Here is a 19,753-nt window from a genome sequence, read left to right as displayed (position 1 = left end):
GGGCCACGGCTGCTTGTTCAAACGTAACCAGCAGAGCGACACAGAGGCTCGGTCATTGAAAGCACTCAACAGGGTGGGACCTGGAATTGTTCCCATGGCATTGTGGGAAGTTATTTCTGACTTTGTTCATTAATATCTCTGTAACAATAATAGTAAGCCGGGTTTAAGTTGCTGTTACCACTCATTCATATGTCTCTCATTAGCTGGAATATTATTTACAGGGAGGGATAAATGAATGCACAGTGTCACAGCCACATCAGTTACTATCAGGTACTACTTCTAGCCCCAAATGGCGGACACTGAATTGGTTCACAGCAGAAAATCTACCACTCTTAACTAATTTATCACTTCTACAATACTGCTTACTTTCTACTAATGTTGATACAGTTACATTTGAGTGTTCATTATTTTATCAGAAACACAATTTGGAAGTTTCAGTGATCACCAAATGTATGTTGCCAAATTGCATTTGTGAGGAACACGTGCAATGCTTGCTTTTATTGTGAGGCAAGGTTAATAACAGACGTTGACAGACTCCAGGCCATAGTGTAGTTATAAAATTGTTATCCATGCAACTTATAATTAGTATGAGAAATCGGACCAGTTTTGTTGTTTTCACATGGTACCAGTTCAGGCCGAATTTTCCAGAAAAAGAAGGCCAGTAGGGAACTCCTGGTTCAGAATAATCCAAGCTCAGTGTGTGACTCTGACACAAGTTCTCAAACAGCATTACAGTGATTACGAATGCAATTTTTTTTTTCCTTAACCAATGACCTGCCTGACCCACTGCTTGATGCTTGTGGACGTGGTAGGTACCAATCACTATCAGAGGTCACTGTGGCACATTGTTCCTTGTGCTGTAATTAACTATCACTGATCATTGCCCATAAATGTGACACACGTGCTCTTGGAGGGGGTAATATGTGCTTCATCTCCCCTTTACTGTCATATAATGACTGAGTCCTGAACTGACACACTGTACATGTGTGGCTTAGTGTGACTCTCCTGTGGTGCATGCTGCTCATTGCAGAGCATGTCTTAGCACCGAGTGCTCAGCTAAGCAGCCAAAGCTAGCTGCCCAAAATGACGTTTTATCTAGGTGGGTACTGTGATTGATTGATAAACTAGGTTGTGCCGCAGAAGACTGTAGTACCCCTTCAGTTCCAAAATTTCTTAAGACATTTAGGGCCGAATCCAGGCTTGCTTTTAAGCGCTTTTTCCGAGTAAGTCTCTCACTCTTTTTAGTGGTGAGTCATATGGAAAGTGCACTTGATTCGGCCCTTAGGCTGTGATAGCCCCTTAATGCAAAGGAGAGAGAGGGAGAACATTACAGGTTGCTTTGATTGTTGATCTCTGTTTGAGGATGATGCTGTGTTTTGGATGCCATGCAAACTGATGAATGGATAAATACTATCTAGAGAATTAAGTTGTGAGGATATCCTGCACACACCTGATGAAGACATAACCTGGCCTTGATGCATTTAGTTACGTGTGGGCCATTCAGTTTACTCTACTGTGGCTTGCCTTGCGTAGGCATCAGTGCTAACTTTGGGATGTACGCATTACATTCTAACATAGGCTGCAGTAGGATAAGGAATATAGCCATTGTTTAATGAGAATTTCTCAGGAGCACTGTATAGAAAACTGTCTGCATCCCCAAAGAGATTGTCAATAAATTATCTTCCCAAATATTTAGATCTGCAGGGCTAAGTGACAGCAGAATCATGTAGATGTTTTGTGGACCATTCACTCACACACTCATACCCACGGGCAATTTAGAGTCTCCAATTAGCCTGACCTGCATGTCTTTGGACTGTGGGAGGACACCGGAGTACCCAGAGAAAACCCATGCGGACACGAGGAGAACATGCAAACTCCACACAGAAAGGTCCAGGCCTTCTTGCTGTGAGGTGACAGTGCTACCCACTGTGCCACCGTGCCACTCCTCCTTTCAAACGTCTGTCCAAATTTTCTGTTGGGGTGGTTCCCTATTTTGATGATAGCATGTTAATTTTCTATTTTTGGTTGGTTGTCTCCAGTTTGTTTCACTTTCAACTTTCCCACATTTTTCTTGAGACATTTCTGTCACCTCTGTACTATGTGCGTATTTTTGGCCATTTGTATGGAATCTTTCTGAAACATATATCGTGCAATTGTGGCTTGCTATATATATATACACACACCATTCTGGTACAACTGAATGTGTGTGTGCTGGGCTGGTTCACATGAATGACCCCGGACGAAACGTACCGAGCTCACCAGCTCCCTCGCTTGGTTAAACAGGGATGTGCTTTCACAACCCGACCACAACAGGAAAATAAGTGTTTAGAAGTTTTGGTCGTAATTTTGGCTTATTCCTTATTCCCCGTCGACCGTGCCTGATGTTGTTCTCTTCTGCAAACGGCGCGAAAACACTTCTGAGGTAAAATCTACATCGCCGTTCGAAAAGAAGAGCGTACGCGGGATCTCAAAGCATCGGAAGTGAGAGAGTCGCTGCTTGTTGGTTTGGCGCCGGTGGAGGGAGTCATTCCTGCAGCTGCACTTCCGGTCGGCATTTTGTTCTGCGAGAGGGAGAGAGAGTCTGAGTGGACCCTTTTGATCCCCGCGTCAGTCGTCATAATTTTCCAAAATCGGGCGAAATATACAAACATTTTCCTTTGGTGTCGGTGTAAAACCGGCGAAAAGACCGGACGATCGAATGTTCCCCCAGTTACACCCGTTCAAGCCTACATGTTTGCAGTGAGACGGAAGAAGAACGAACCTCCCCGACCCGGATTATTGTTGTTAGCTAGCTAGCCAGCTAGCTAACCAGCTATCTACATTATTTCTACGGAGGAGCTGTGAGAAAGAGAGGGGGAGCCAGAGATACAGACCCGGACCGTTTACAAGATTTTTTATTTTCCTTTTTTAAACAAAATATCTTGAGGTAAACGGCTAATTGTAATTAAATACTTTGTTTCGTATTTGTTAATGATATATGTTACTCAACTTCATCTGAATTTGCGCAGTGTAGTGTTGAACTTGTGAGGAATCCGTTGGCGAATCGGCTATTTTTTTCTTGATGGCTGTGTGTTAGCCTCGTTTTGCCCAACGAGAAGCTTGGGCCCCGGGCTGGTGTCGTACGTAGAGACCGTGGATTCAATATTTTTAGAGGCCGAATCAGGCCGCTGGGAAACAATAAAAACAACCATTCACATGATCGGGTAACTTAAGCGAAATAGCTCTCTGGCGCTGCAGTGGAGTATGACTAATTAAGCGGGATGCATTTAGATGCAGCAATTATTAACGTACCTGATCATTATGTATTTAATGGTAGACGGGAAAATGACTTTCACAAGGGATTCGAATATCTAAGTAACTAGTTACGAAGAGGGGTTATAAATATGCTAACTCGTTTGGTAGCTGAAGCGTAGGTAAAAGAAATTCTGCTTGACTAACGTTGGCATCGTATAGTGTTTGCGATATTTTGTAATTGATTAGCTTCATTAAGCTTACGCGATCGCTTGCGGACCTGCTAGCTAGATACCATGGTAGCTAACCTTACGTGTTTTGTTGATATAGACCAGACTGTATGGGACCGCGTCGGTGGCTAGTCAGTTGGTAACTTGGCTATTCTAAAGGATCTCTTGGCTTGTGGTAACAGTAGTGTATTTCTTGCAAGTTACTGGTAATTCAGTTGGTTGTGCTACATATTAGTTAAGCAGCTCACTAGCGTGCTAGCTAACACCACAAGAGCTTGACTGGAATAACTTAGTGAGCTGAATAATTTAGCTTGGGGTCGATAGTCATGGTTTATACAGCTCTCTAGCGAGCCGGTTCAGTCAGCATACGAATTGAAGTTATCGTACTAGGTAGACATGCCTTAGTGGAAGAAAATTGTTTGAATGCGATCATCTTCTGCTACAAGTTGAACAAAACATTTTGTTGTTTGTTGATAGTTAAGATTAGCGACGTAACGCTGGCTAATTTAAAATCTGAAGACGAGTATACTCTGCGAGTCAAAAGGTGACATGTGGTTAGCTAGCTATCATAGGTTAACTGGGTAAAGTTAGATGCACAAGTTGTCAATGAACTGAGCGTGAATTGTAAAGAGTGTCGGACCCCACGCAAGTTAACTGGTTATAGTTGGAACCATCTAAATAACGCGACTTATATTAGATGCTAATTTAGCTATTGAGTTGTTTTTTTCCATGATGGGTAGTTAATGCAAATGAATGGTTGCTAAGTAGGTATGCATATGTAATAGCCGTCAAGTATCCTAGATACATATGTTGAGTGGACTTTTGCATGGAGTTGCAAATACAATTGGTTAAAATAATAAACATCCAGAACTGACCAGATGAGAAGTGAGTAGACTAATAGCAGGCTAGCTGGATATGAATATCGCTGGCGCAATGTTACATTTCAACGCGGATGTGTGAATACATTAAGCTGCACGGTGAGAGTTGGTGTAACTAATAATTAACGACAACGTTAGTGACGCCCCCGTGTTGCAATGTGCTTGCGCGGTTCAGGTTATTATCTAGACTAAGCATTTGTTATTGCCGAAGCCGACATGGTTTATTTCAATCGAGTGCTTTGCTAGCCAATATACATCTGGAAACGACATAGCGGGAGGGCATTGTTGAAATGGGTGGTCCTCGTTCATTTAATCGATGAAGCGTGCCTGTAAATTTTGAAGTTAGCCGTGCTGTGCATAAATCGTCTGAATAAAATGCACTCATTCGTTAAGTTAACGTAGGCTAGCTAACGCTACAGCTCATGATTATAGTTAGCTAACGTTATATAGAAATGTGACCGTCACCGTTTCTATCCAAGTTTAGGCTAACCAAATGAACGGGTTTGCGTTGCTAGTCTAGACTAGGTAGGTAGATAGGTAGTTTTCTGAGGAACTAACTTTGCTAACGTTAATTCAATATAACGTTACCTTTCGATTTAAGGTTTTTTTTTTTGTAAAATAGACTAGCAACGTTACTCGCTGTGCATTTCCAAAGATGTTCAAGTTTGTATACTTAGCTAGCTAGCTAGCAGACTGACTAGGTTATTATTGTGCACTATAATTCATAATAGTTATGAAGCTTCACATTTTTTGAAAACCGAAAGTGCAGAAGTAGCTAGCGATGTGTTTAGCTAGCTAGTTCGTGTTCACTTACTGTGTAGATAACGTTAGCTAGTCAAGTTTGCATTTGCTTAAACGCAGCTCTGTATAACGTTAGCTTGCTAGCTGGTTACGTTTTTTTTGCGATTGCATTGAAGTTACTATATTTTAACACTTTGAGGCTGAAAATACAACGCTACTGTAGCTAGCTATAATATTCAGGTTTGGTCATGGATTGTTTATGGTATCTATGGTTAGGACTTGTGGAAAAAGAGCCCGTGCTGATTGGTAGTGGAAGGGTCTAATCGATGGGCCAAGTGAGCCATTAGCGAAAAGGGGGTCGAGCGGTTTGAATTTTAAACAGGCGGTGGATCCCGCTGGGCCCCCGAGCAGGCCTCCCTCCCCGTAATCTCAGATTCCTGTCTTTGTGCTGGCTGCCCGCTCCTATCTGACCAGCCTGGCGGTGAGCTGGACGACTCCGGGCCCAAATGGGAGCGCCAGATTTAACGAGCCCTGCTTTTCCATCGATCAAAGCAGGTAGACTAGCCAGTTATTTACCTTACACTCGTACATGCATAAACGCAGGGATCTTTGTTTAATTACCAAATGGTCCAAATTTTTGTTGTAGATATGGTAATATGTTTTTTAAAATGTGTAGTCTATGTGAGTGGGTTTCTCCTGGTCGTTAGCTAGCGCCTCACAGAATTGTTTTCAGACGGGCTAAACAACGCCCCAGTGTGCTGAGGATGGAAACGATGTGGCTAGCCTTTGGAACCAAAACATGCTAAATACACCATTATACTGCCGCACTGTGTTGTTTTTTAAAATGTAGTCCTACACTTTGCGACCATGTGTGTTTATATCATTTTAATATTCCCATGAAAAAAAGATTAGAGATGTCCGTAGGTTTGACAACATATAGCTAACCAGTTAGCTAATGCCATCGCATTTCATACATTACAGGCGTAAGGCCTGTTCAGACGAATTGTTTTTTTCCCCCTCCAGTGTCCAGCCAGGTATCGTTAGCTAAGTTCGCCAAGGTGCCTATCACGCATTACGGTTTATTATTAACGCGATACGTTGCCTTTCGCGATTATGTAACTAGAAATCAGATTTCGGTGTTTTGGTTTCCTGGCTAACGTTAGCTTATTGGGTTAGCGAGAAGGACTGTGTTAGCTAAACGGAGCGTGTGCAAGTGTTCGTAATATATGGTATTGGATGTTAGCTGACTGGCTATCTTGGCATCGAACCTAAGACGCCTTTCACGGAAATTTTAACGAATCATAAAAGTCAGGAAACGCGAGAAGTCTGTCCCTCTGCATCTTCCATATAAACGGCGAAGGAAAGCCTGTGCACATGTATCCGAGTTACGGGACCGTCTTTAATTTTAACAGAGACAAACTTTCTCGAGGTTCTGTGGAAAACAGCGAGACGCGACAGTTTATGGAAGTGCATACGGATGCGTAGCTGCTCTGGGCCTATTGAGTTCTAGCCAGGGGACCCCTAGCGTTATTTTCATTCAGCTGTCCATAAAAAAAAAACACACTGCTCTTGCTGGGTAACTTGCATTTTAGGAGCATTGTTTTTAATATGACTTTTTAGCCATGCAGTGCTTTGAAAGACGTGCACTAACGTCAGTATTTTATGCATTATGCTGTATTCGTTCATTTCACAGACGGGTTTTGTTTTCAACATAATATTTGAACCTCAATTCAAAAGATTTTCATAATTTGTTATATTTATTTTGGTTCCATAGAATGGTTTTTGCACAGTGTGCAGCAGTGGCTGTGATTGGCTTAGCTCTGCAGTGACTGGTTTAGAGCTGAGCTCACGATCTCGAATGCCTTTTTTTGGCTGGACCGCAACAGCGGGGCCAGCCCTATAAACACGAATGTTTGTCTGAGTCACTGAGTGATGAAGTTACACCATTGGTCGGCCGAGTTATGAAGTTACACCATTGGTCGGCCGGTCCAGCCATAAACTAGGTTTTGACCTGGTCTTGTTCCCTCTAGGTTAAAACACTGGTACGTAGCAGAACTGCCAGCAATTTCCTGCACCGATTATGTGGTCTCATCACTGTGGTGAAATCACACGGTGACCGGGAATACGGAGACGCTTCCGGGACCGAGTGTGGCATGACCTTGAATCTGTGACGTTGCTCCGGGAAGTTTTATTGAAGTGCAATTGTAAGATCTGGTTAAAACAAAAAAAAGTAGAAATGCCAAGGAATGCTTCAAACTCATAAAACTCTCCAGTAATAAGTTACATTCTAGTTTATTTGTAGTTTTCAAACCGTATTTAAGGTTTGCTCACGTTAAATATTCCATCAAGAAAATAAATAAACAAGAAGGCAAAATTAACTTGTTCTGAGTCTTAGGGTTCCAAAATTTTTTATACCTCTGTCAGCAAATGCTGCTATGATTTTGTGGTCGAAAACCATAGACCGTGTGAAATTAAATGGGACGTGCCAGTTGTGAAAGCACCATGTGATCATTTAACCCTGCCAATGTGGCAGCCAGCACTGCCCGAGTGTGTAAGAGGCAAATCTGACTCTTCCGTATGTCCAAAGTGAGCTGAAAGCCCCTACCCTCCCCCTCACTAACTTACTTACCCCCGTAACTGGCAATTTGCAGTTTAGATAAGATTGATGTCCTGTAGAAATCCAAAATATTTGGCAGCATTTGGAAGATGGATCCTCTAAGTGTTTCCTGTAATATCTAGAGTGGGATATAACGTGAGAGTCAATATATGTGTGTTCAGCAGGTCCTAAAATAGTGAATGAGATGGGTCTGCTAAGAGGCTGGTTCATTTGGTCTACGTGATAATTAGCCATCTTGCCATCTTCCTCCATTTCTTAATTGTGTGTGAGTCTCCATGTAGCGTACTGACCTTGGAACGAAGTTCTTCCATAACTCATAACACTTCTAAAGTCGTATCTATACATTTTTGCTTGATTTGTTTTTATTTGAAAATTGATTGCTTCCAGTAGCTGTTTGTCAGCTACAAGTAATGGAATATATGAAAAAATTGCACTTCTTGATTTATGATCTTAAGGAATGATGAAAGTGCATGTGCTTTAGGAGCCTTTTCACATGTATAGCATTTGAATTCTAGCCTTCCACAATTGCTGTTGCGCAAGAACATCTCGAAATATGTTACATGCGTGCTAATTAAAGTTTAATTAATAACTTTTCTTGATTCAAGCCAGTGAGTCTCAATGTGGTAAATGGGGAAATAGATTGCTGTATTCATTTGATAAACACACAAAACATAAGTCAGGCAAAACTATATTATAGATTTAGTAACCCCTTCTTTTTGCAAGATTGATTCATTTCTTTTAATTGAATGATGACAATGTACAATTCGTGTCTGTTTGTGTTTTTCTGGGATGAAATTGCTTGGTCAGCTGTTATCAGTTTAGTTGACTGCAACCGGCCAACCAGGTTGAAGCAGAATTAAGCTGAAATATAGCTGTGCCAAAGGTAACACCAGCTTAAAAATGTATGAAATTAAAGTTCATGAATTTGCAGATTCATGAATTGTCATTCCAGGGGCTAAAAGCCAGTCACGATCAAAAAATAACTCATACCTGAATAGATCCTTACCTGCATGTTTGTGACTGTCTCCATATAGGTCTGTTAAGCATGCCCAGTCTGTTTACTCCTCCCTGTGTGCATGTAATGTAATGTGTGCGTATTTAGAAGTAAGAGGAGAAAATACGAAGTATAACTGTCATTGGCTATCGGCAGTGCAGCGTTGACCTATTTGCTGCTGTTCGAGTTGAAATAATCGTAGTCCTTAAATGGAATCGGCCCTTGCAGTGGTGTGAAAGAGCAGCACTGAAGAATGGATCTGGGTCTCAGAGCTGGCGCTGCGAGAGGGGAGATGTCGGTGGGGAGGGGGGGAGGGGGGGGGCGGGGGTACAGATTGTCCTATTGAGGTGGGGGAAGGGGCGGGGGCGGAGCCTACTCTGACAGGACTTTGGTCGTCTCATTAACAGGGCAGGGTGGAGCCCCGCCCCCACAGAGAGGCCTTAGCCGCCACCTCCGCCGCTCTCCTCACAGATGTGCGCTGCCTTCCTTCCTGACACCGCGGAGCGCGCGGTAATCCGAAGCTTCTCGGCGCTTTACCGCTGTAGCGTGTAGCTGGTGGAATGGGGGGGGGGGGTTTGGCCAAAGGCAAGATGGGTCAGAACAATGCAGCTAGTCCTGTGATTAATCAGCTGTGCTTGTAGGATTGGTGGATTCTGTAAACACCTCTCTGTTGCTTTAATTGGTTTTGGAGTCCTGATGCTTTCTGTTTTACATGTGACGTTGGTCTCGTTTATACAGTGTATTTCAGTATCTCCTTGCTGGTGCTATTTACTGATTTTTAAAAAATAATTTATTTCAGCAGTCAAATGTTTTCTCACCCCAAATTCAGAAGTGTATTTTCATCTGAAATGACCTCAGTAAGTGAGAATGAATGGATGAAAGGCCTGCTTAATGCTGATTTAGGGAGTTTTGGGGATTCCCTGCAAGCTGCCAGTGACATTTCATTTCGTGGTGACATAAGTTTATGCTTTGCTCTGTGGCTCAGTGTCCTGGCGACCCGGAACGTTCCAGATGGTTTTCCCTGCTCTTATCAGCCTCCCGCTTATCTGTGGCATATTTTTCCCCTTTCGGTTTGGAGCGCTTGAATCTACTGTAAGTCTACGCATTAACACCTAGAAGCAACAGGGTGCTGTAGGGTACATCGCTAAACAACTTTGAGCAAGTCACATTTGTAACTGTTTCACAGTTTGTGGAATATTTTCGAATAGAATATTTTTGAAGCGGGAATTACTAGCAGTTTATTGCCGCCTTTAAAATGGCGTTGCAGTTTAATATTTACGCTGTTTTATCCTTTACCTTCGAAATCGGAGTGGACTGACCTTCTCTGTTAAACGCGTGCTTGAGAACAGGCGTGGAAGCTAGCAGACTTGCCTGCTGTTAGAAACCCGACTGTGTGGTCGTTGGCTGCTTATTCAGTGACCGTATCCTGTGTTTGTGTGAGGTGCTGTCGGAGTGGGAGGTGTAGTTGTTTGTTGTAGGCGGTTGTTCACTTCTTCCTGTTTTGGTGACCTCACAAACTGCAACCCTGCGCCCGCTGCCCTGGATGAGCTCAGTGGACAGCCTTTGCTGTTTTAGCCTCTCTCTCTGTGCTTTTGGCCTGAACTGGAGTTTTCACCGTCTTTTCCATTTGTATGCCTTCCTTCGCCTTTTTAAGCATTATTTGGAAAGAAAAAAAAAATATTACTGTTCGCTGAAACCTTCAACCTGCAAGTTGTTGGAGGGTAATTGCTTAATTCTCGAGGCAGTTCTCAGAACCCTTCAAGACGTTGGGATGTCAGGAGTAATAGATTTGCAGACAGGAGTTGTAGGAGAAGGCTTGAGGGTGTTGTCTGAGTTGCGCGTGTGTGGTGCTTGCTGAGAATGCTGTGGTTATTCTCTCTGAATGCTGTGGTTATTCTCTCTGAATGCCTGGGCGCCCAGAACAGGCTCGGCTCGGTGACCCAGCGTGCTCCGGTATTTGTTCGATCTGTACCCTCGATTCGTCGATCATCATAAAGCAACCCGCCGCGCTTTTCTGAATGGTTTGTTCTCACGTGGTGCGCACACGGTTCCCCGTCCCAGGCTGTTGTACACACACGTTGGCGCAGGTACGCGAAGCTTTGTTTTGAAGCCTTGGAAGATTGATGTGAAAAGTTGGGCCCTTCTTTAGTGGACAGTTTTTTGTGTGACTGTGGTCAGTCGTGCAGCTGAAGCAGTGCTGATATCTGCTCACACGTGAGTAGATATCTGAAGAGGACAAAGATCTTTTTTTAAAAAGAGTAAAAAGATTTTTTTTTTTTTTTTTTTACCAATTTCTCTTTCAGAAAAGCCCAATTTGAAAAAGTTTTTCTTTGATGCCGGTTCAAAAGCATTTTCATTTTGCTTGACAAAGGTCAACAAGGCTCCAAAAATAGCTTTGGTCCTTAAGCTTGTGTTGTAATTGATTGTCATACATTGGGGGGTGTGTGTGTGTGTGTGTGTAGGTTTACGCACCTGAATCTGGGTGGTGAAAGACTCAGCGTATCGTATACCAGTCCCATGCATAGAAAGTCTGCATCTTTTAACTACAGGCATTGTTTGGCTGTGTGCTCTGGGAAAGCACATTTTACTCATCACAGCCCTCAATGGGAGATGAAAGTAACAGTGAAACTTGTTACATGCAAATAAGTGACGGTTGTAGTCATGGTTACGTAAATGCTTGTAGGGCATTCTTGCAGGTTGTCGTGCTCAGAACATCTCTAGCTGTGCTTCTGCAGGTGCGCTTATTGCTCGAAAGTAACCAATTTTGTAAGAGCAGACTGTTGTTTTATATTATTTATCCATGCATTTCAGTAATGTACTTATAATAATTTTCGGGTTATTAATAATATTCCACTGTAGCCTTTTGTTTACCAGATGTGTAAAGTTGAAAGACTTCCCCTTGATGTGCGCAGTTTACAGACAGCAGCAGTTAGGCGCTGATTACAGCCCCTGTGAGAACAGGAGGTGATTACTGTCTGCACACCGCTGCTTGCATTGCAGCCGGCTGCAGCGATCCTCAGCAGTGATGAGGTCACCCTTCAGTTCTGTCCCAGCCCGTGCAGCAGAGGTGTAGGGCTCTGGTCCCGGTGGGCGTGACATCTAATGCCAGCTGTTTGCACCCTGCTCACACTGATGTGTACGCCTGTTTGGGGGAAATGTACTTTGGTCGTTGTTACTCTAGAGTCGTTTGTTTGGAAAATTCTTTGGACCAATTAGCTAGAAGAATCTGGTTGAAGAAGGGCTAGTGTGCAGACACCATGATGAAGGAAGTGTTTAATTTGTCAGCCAGATAAAGTAGAGTTTGTCAGGTGTGATCAAAGATCAATTACAGTGATCTGTGCTCGTAGGAATCTGATGCTAAAATCTGCACTCCTAGCACTAGAATTGCAAAGTAAGTTTTATCAGCGGTTTGATAAATCTAGTTCTCTTACAAACCTGACACGGGTGATGTGTGTTATTTCGGTTTTGACCAGCTGAATTTGCCTCAGTAGTGGCAGAGTAAAAATGCAACTTTGTGGTTTCGCGGTTTTGCGATTTCTTGATTTAAATGAGCAAATACTACAGAGATCACTGCCACACTGTTCTGATTCTCGTGGAGGGTGGTTCACGCTCAGGGTGCGTCATGCTCATTTATATATATATGTATTGGAATGGCCTCTGCTACTTTTCAGGGTTCTTCTTGCCTGCATCTCAGATTATATTTTTATTGTACATTTATTTTGTGCGTATGTATTAATTACAGTAACGGCCTTTGCTTTCAGCAGGGATTTGCTCTCTGGTTCCACAGTAACGCAGTTCTTTTGGTCATGTGGTTCTTTTGGTCATGTGCTTTTTGCCCTTGGGCTTGGCTCTGATTGTGAGTGACGTAAACCTGGGATGGACCGTGATGCGTGTTGTGTTGCGTGGCACTGCAGAAAGGCATCACAGAGAATGGCGTAATGCCACGTGCGTTGTGTTTGACAGGCTCTGCTGTGTGTGATGCCGTACTGACGCCCGCTGCAGTGTAATTAGCATTCCCCTTTGCATATGTGCAGCCTGCTTTAGTGTGGTGTAGAGCACTCTGTGTTGGAGATGTGTGTTGTGTGTAATAGATTCTGGGCGTTGGTTTGTTTATTTGCGGTGTGGTGTATTGTCATGTGCTCTGAAGGTCTGCGCTGTGATTGGTGGGCTCAGGTGTGCAGTAGTATGGTGTTTGTCATACAGTTCTGTTAGCACAGTAGCACTCTGACGGGTGGAGTAGTTTGAGTAGTCGTCACCCAGGTTCTGTAATGTGTACGTAACGCTGTTTTAAATTGTGGAGCAGTGTGAACTGAGTTGCACAGTTGTAACGGTGTGATGAAGTGTGGGGGTGAGGGTGAGGAGTTGTTACTCAGGACTGCAGTGCGTAAGTTACAGTGTGCTGAAGCGTGCGTGGGATGGTGTAGTGTGTAACGCTGTGCAGGAGCGCATCTGTTCCTTTGTGTTGCTGGGCAGCGCTGTCTGTCTCCCAGCTGTCACTGGTGAGCGTGGGGGTGGGGGCGGAGCTCGCACGGGGGATGGGCATGCGAGCGGGGAGGCGCCTCCTCGTCTGTGCGGTCGCAGCGTGGCGCGCGCGTTTGGAGCGAGCTGTGGAGACGCTTGCGCGTGTGTGTCCCAGCGACCGTGACCCGTCCCCCAGGCTCACCACCAGAGACCAGCCTGCCACACGCAGAGGCCTCAACATGCCCTCTCAGATTTAGGGTCTTTAGTTCTGTACTGAGTTTTTCCCTCCCCTGTGGGTCTGTCTTCGAGGGGACGTGGGACTTAAAAAAACATGTATGAGCTGTGAGCTGGAGTGGCACTGCAGTCACACACCGTCTCCTGGCTTTGAGATGTTCTGTCTGCTCGCCTGTGAAACGGCAGGTACTTCCTCCTGTTTAATTCCAGTGTGCTAATCCCATATCAAGCCTCCCTTACCCAGAGCTTTGCGCTCAGTGTGGGTAAGTCAGGGTTTTTCCTGGCTCAGAATCGGCCAATGACGGTATTCCAACTGAAATCGCGCTGAAACCACAGCCGCCATCCCTAGGGTGACTGAGGCGTCTGAACCTCGTGTGATTCGCACAGCAGCCGTTCTGAGGAGCTCATTCCAGCCTTGTCTCGTGAGTTGGAGTCCTTTGCCTCTGCAGGAGGGCCAGATTTGTGATTCCCAGTATGCAAATCGGAGTGGACCACTGTTCTTTGGGCGAATGCATTGTCTGAATCCAGTCTGCATTGTATTGTAGACATTCAGTGGAATCATTCCTCTCCAGTTTCACTGAGTTAGAATCCATTCCTCTCCAGTTTCTCTGAGTTAGAATCCAGTGCTTCTGCGGGAGAGAAAGACTTGCACAGAGATTTGTGTTGCCTTGCATTCAAAGGACCCCAATTTTTTTGCTTTCCGTGTAAAAATCATGCACCTGCAGCTGTTTGTATGGTAACAGAGATGTTAAACTCACCCGATTTAGAAACTAGACATTTAGAAGAATCAGATTCACCGCACCTGTTTGTTTAATACCTGTGTTATTTTTAAAATAAGATTTCCCCACAGTCTGTACATATGGGTATTATGTATTGTTTTTCCTTTACTTAGCTTAGCGATGTTTGTTCAGAGTTCATTATTTAACACTTTATTATTGCTTTTTATTCTGCTGCTGCTCCATGAAACATTTATATATTTGGAGTCATAATTAATATCACAGGTTGTGCCGGTGTGTTCCTGCCCTTGAGACAATATGTAAAGAATTCAAAGTACTTTATTTTTAATAGTTAATTATACAAAGTAATATGAATAAAAGATAAGTTACTCATATTTATAGTTAAGTTTCAAAACTAGTTTTTTCCTAAATTTTTCCTGCTGCAAACATCTGGTGGATGTGCTGACAGTTCCGTTAATGTAACGTACGACGTCAGCAGTGGTCACAATTCTAATCTCTGAAAACCCTGCAACAGCAACTTGCTTTTATTTTGGTAGAGAAAGTTGTCAAAAAACAAACCACTGTAAGGTGGAAAAATTGGTCATTTTTCTATTATATGAAAGTGACACCCCCTATGGAAAAGTGATAAAATATATTTTATTCAGTATTTATTCAGTTGCATAACCTATGATGGTTTGGATTTCTACATTTCTGTGCTATGGAAAACTGTGAAAACCCCAAACCCAAAAACCAAGGCCTACATTACGGGTCATTTTTTCCCTGTGCTGTAGAAAATTGACCTTGTACCAAAATAAATATGACTGCTGTGTATTGTCCTATCACAATGCAAGGGTCATATTTCTGTGCTCTGGAAAATGAATACCATGCTTAAATTTAAACATGGCCATGCATGTACATGCATTCATTTACCTTGTTTCAATTTAAATATTTTATATTGTCATGATTTAGAAGAACTTGTCACTTTTTATAATTCATTCAGTGCCTGGGAGGGGGGTCATTTTTCTATACAGGGTGTCCCTGTATTCTAGGAAAATTACAGGGTGTGGGAGGTGGATGTATGTGTTATATATATATACACATACATACATACAGTATAGTGAGAGAGAGAGAAATGACCCTTGTGGCAGATTTCTGTATGACATCAGCAGCAGGAAGGGGCTCATTGTCGCTAGCCTCGCTGTATGACACCAGCAGCTGGAAGGGGCTCTTTGTCGCTAGCCTCGCTGTATGACACCAGCAGCTGGAAGGGGCTCATTGTCGCTAGCCTCGCTGTATGACACCAGCAGCTGGAAGGGGCTCATTGTCGCTAGCCTCGCTGTATGACACCAGCAGCTGGAAGGGGCTCATTGTCGCTAGCCTCGCCGTGTGACACCAGCAGCTGGAAGGGGCTCATTGTCGCTAGCCTCGCTGTATGACACCAGCAGCTGGAAGGGGCTCATTGTCGCTAGCCTCGCCGTGTGACACCAGCAGCTGGAAGGGGCTCATTGTCGCTAGCCTCGCTGTGTGACACCAGCAGCTGGAAGGGGCTCGTTGTCGCTAGCCTCGCTGTATGACACCAGCAGCAGGAAGGGGCTCATTGTCGCTAGCCTCGCTGTATGACACCAGCAGCTGGAAGGGGCTTGTTGTCGCTAGCCTCGCTGTGTGACAGCAGTAGCAGTGCAGCGGCTTTTCTTCTTCGTTGGTGTTGGGCCTGTCCCTGTCCCTGAGGAGCGTTAGCGTTGATTGCGCTGCAGCTCCACTCTGCAGTACCGCCGCCGCTGCAGGCTCAAACGATAGCGTTGGCCCGCTCGCTGCTTCTGGAGCGGCCTTCACTGCTGCCGACGCCGCTCGCGGTTTTGTGTCCAGGCGGCTCGGAAAATGACCGCAGCGGCCAGCTTGGAGATTGTGTCGGGAAAACCCTGTAAATGCATTTTCAGCAGCTGTGGCTCTGTGTGCTGTGCATCCTGTTCTCAGAATGCTTATTTACATCTTGGGTTATGGGCTAACTACAGCTTTAACGGGCACGTAGGACTATGCAAGATGTCTGCAGTTAATCTATTAATCACCGTTTCATATTTAGCTTGCTTCTGTTCGGGAAGCTCGTTTTCATTTGAAGTTTGCTTGGGGAAGGTGAATTCTTGAAAGTGGTCTCAGGGAAATTTGCTGTTCTGTTAGTGTGCAGTTAAAGCACGGGCAGTGTGCTGTTTCTACGCTAGCGTGCGTCACTTTGCATGAACCCATAAAACAAGTTCTTGTTGCTTGGCTTTCGTTCACATTTTTCTGGCATCGTTTGAGGCTGAGCTTTTGGAACACCGAACATGCCCTCAAAACCCAAAATGCATTCAGTCGTTTCTCTCGCGGCTTTCAAAGTTCACCATCCACTTGCTGATTGGCTGAGAGTTTTCATGCCTTGGAATCAAGCCTGCACATCAAAAAGGCCTGTGCTGTGGGGTATTGAATGCTTATCGCTCTGGTTTTAACCGTACCACGTAACGTCTGATTGTTGCAGCCCTCGTGCCCCGAGTGTGTGCAGTGACAGAGACTGTCGCATGTCGAGCTGCGCGCTGTCGCATGTCGAGCTGCGCGCTGTCGCATGTCGAGCTGCGCGCTGTCGCACGTCGAGCTGCGCGCTGTCGCACGTCGAGCTGCGCGCTGTCGCGTGTCGAGCTGGGCGCTGTCGCATGTCGAGCTGCGCGCTGTCGCACGTCGAGCTGCGCGCTGTCGCACGTCGAGCTGCGCGCTGTCGCACGTCGAGCTGGGCGCTGTCGCATGTCGAGCTGGACGCTGTCGCATGCTGTCCTGCACCTCAGCTTGCGAGCTGTGGTCTCGCCTGCAGCTGGGATCTGAGGAGTGGCGGCGCACGGGAGCAAAGCCTGGATGAGCCGGGCACCTGGCTGCCCGCGCCCGTGCGCGTGGGAGTGCCTGTGACTCAGAGCCGCTTGCGTCAGGGCTTTGGGCTAACGCCGTAACCCACCCCGCCGGAGCCCGACCTGCCGTCGCTCATCCACGCAGTCGCGTAGTCGCGCAGTGACCTGGTCGGCGGCTGGAGCGTATATTAAAAGCCTCTGGCTGATGCGCCACATCGATCTCTCTGCCCGCTTCCTTCTGGCACCGCAAAGCGGGATGTGTTTCATTCCCACCCGTCAACGCTTCACGCTTGTTTTCTTCCTCATTTTGAGACTCGCTGAAGGAAGGGGAGGAAGGGAGGGTGTTTTTCTTTCTTGTCTCGGTGTTGCAAAACTGCACACAGCCAAGAAGGGCAGATAGAGGTGTCCCAACAGGGCTCGGCCTAAGACGCAGGAGAGTGCGCAGAGAGGCTCCTTATTCACTTCAGTGATTTTGGAACCAGAGTCGCGCTGGAGTAACAGAGCTATTTTTGGCCTGGGACAGGCAGCTGTGTCCTGCATGCGGAGGGGTTGTAAATGCCCACAGAACGATGGAGGAGGAAATGAGACGACTCGGAGGTGTGTGTTTACCCTGCAGGAGTTCTGCTGTGGGGGACGGCCGTCTGCTCTGTGGGGGGGGGGGAGGCTGGACCGCTGGATCCCTGCGCTCGCGGGATTTTTTATTTACCGCCAAAAAGGGCCGCCGCTCACAGGCGACGCTCGCTGCTCTCTGTCCGGCGCCGCTGCTCCCTGTCCGGCACCGCTGCGAGGGCACGCCACGGGCATCTGGGCCGGCTCCCCTCTTCATCCAGAACCGGAGTCTTACCGTCATTCTTAAACCTGGAAACCGGCACGGGCTGCACGCCGGGTACGTCTGAGCCTCCAGTTCTCTCGCCGTTCGCTGTTCTGTGAGACCTCCTGCAGCAGAGCGTGAGATCAGTGGGAGTGGAGTGCGCTGGCGATGCTGATTCTTTGGACTTGCTCTCTGCTCGTCTGTTATCGGGCACTGTTGGAATTATGGGTGAAAAAACATCTTGCATAGTAGTGACAGGAGTGAACTGTCATGAGCTGTCGTGGAGGTTTCCTGTGTTAAGTCACTTGCTGCTTTCTGAAATGCTTATTAATAAATGTTATTTTTGTACAAACTGCATTTTGATTGGTTCGCACGGGAAGATGATTGTCATTGCGATGGCTCCACCCATTACACGTTCACAAAGCTTCGCTCTCCAATCACAGTCCAGCTAGGCTTTGGGCTGTCTCCTTCAGGCTGTGTGTTTAGTGTTGGATGTACTGGACCTCCTCCTAACGAGCAATGCAGATCATTTTCACTCAAATGCTTATTTATGCTGTTTAATAGTGAAATGGAAATACTTTTCATGTTTAATGGATGTGACCTGCAGGGGAATGTGAAGCGAAGAGGCTAAAAATAAGCCAGCACCCCGCCTGGGGCTTGGTTGATAAGGGCATTTAAATACAGCGACCCTGATCACACTGCGGCAGCTTTGCCAGGTTGCATTGTTGGAGCCGGCAGTTTATTGGGCCAGAGTGAGAGAGTGAGAGTGAGAGAGAGAGTGAGAGAGAGAGTGAGAGAGTGAGAGAGTGAGAGAGTGAGAGAGTGAGAGGAGTAGAGAGTGAGAGTGAGAGAGAGAGTGAGAGAGAGAGTGAGAGTGTGTCGGTTTTGAAGCGGACCCACGCTGTATGCACTGACACATGCTCCTAAAAAGCTCAGCCTGAGCGTCCTGCAGCCCACGCCGGCGTCCCGGCTGCCTGCCCCTCTCGCGGTTCGGCATGCGCGCTGCAAACTGGGAGCACACTTCAGTTTTCAGGAGCGGATGCCCCTAAACGGGGAGCGCTGTGGAGCCCTGTACCTCTGGAGCTAGAGGAGCGCGTATTTTCTGACCTGATGGGGTTTCAGTGACAGCATTTATTTGTCTTAGTTTTTCCCCCCCTTTATTTTTTACTTTATATCAAATGAACCATCGCTCTGGAATGCGGGTACCGGCTGGCCTGAGAGCACACCAGCTGGCAGGAGAACACTGCAGACCGCCAGTCGGGGTAGAGTTGGAAATAAAACGTTTAATTGTGCATTAAAAATAAATCCAGCCTTCAAAGGAAGGAGCTTCTCAGCACTGTCCTGTGTAGGCGAGCTGTTGCCGTGAGCTCGAGGTCCCTCCAGCTTTTTAATTCCTTTCAAAGTGTGGATCGCTGGGGCGTCTCGTGGCGCAGACTGTACAGCATTGTCTGCATGCTCATTGTGAGCTGCGATGCTGGTGGTTTGAACCCGACCGCGCGACCTTTGACCTCGCTCCGCATTCTTCCTGTTTCTATACACTGCTGTCTGATAAAAGGCTGAAATAAGCCATACAAACGCTATGACACTATGCTGTCGAGGAAAAGAACCCTGGCCACTTGGGGGCGCTCTTAGGAGGGCGGATGCCCTGCGGCCATGCTGACCGCACCACATGGTCTCCCTTTAATGAAGGTGCGAGTGATGCTTCGGATGGTTACGTCAGTGTCTGGCCGCTAACCCGCTTTACAGTGGCAGGCGTTGGGTTATTCGGCCATTGTGGTTTAAAGCAGGAAAATGTTTCAGAGTAATTCCAAAATGCAGCTTATTCTGTGCAGTTGCTTTGTAAGAGCGACACCCTGGTGCTTTAGGAATCAGTGCTGCTGAATGTGTACCCGCCCTCTGTGTTAAACTGCAGTGTGTGTGTGTGTGTGTGTGTGTGTGTGTGTGTGTGTGTGTGTGTGTGTGTGTGTGTGTGT

The 19,753-nt window shown here is 45.9% G+C and overlaps 1 protein-coding gene across 5 annotated transcripts in view; it reads left to right on the top strand.

The window, feature by feature from the left end:
• The first annotated feature begins 2,481 nt into the window (after positions 1–2,481).
• nipbla (NIPBL cohesin loading factor a) overlaps positions 2,482–19,753 on the top strand; it is a 57,429-nt gene continuing 40,157 nt past the window's right edge. The window contains exon 1 of one of the 5 annotated variants that reach the window (XM_064297334.1): positions 2,482–2,926. The gene's annotated coding sequence lies outside the window, so the exon portion shown is untranslated. Of the gene's footprint in view, positions 2,927–5,282; positions 5,636–19,753 lie in introns of those variants that run through there. The other 4 variants (XM_064297332.1, XM_064297333.1, XM_064297329.1 and 1 more) reach the window with 4 other exon arrangements.

Source organism: Anguilla rostrata, chromosome 10 (genome assembly GCF_018555375.3).
Source record: "Anguilla rostrata isolate EN2019 chromosome 10, ASM1855537v3, whole genome shotgun sequence".
NCBI classification, from domain to species: Eukaryota; Metazoa; Chordata; class Actinopteri; order Anguilliformes; family Anguillidae; genus Anguilla; species Anguilla rostrata.
The sequence above is the reverse complement of the archived record's forward strand: the minus strand, read 5'-3'. Positions and strand labels throughout refer to the sequence as shown.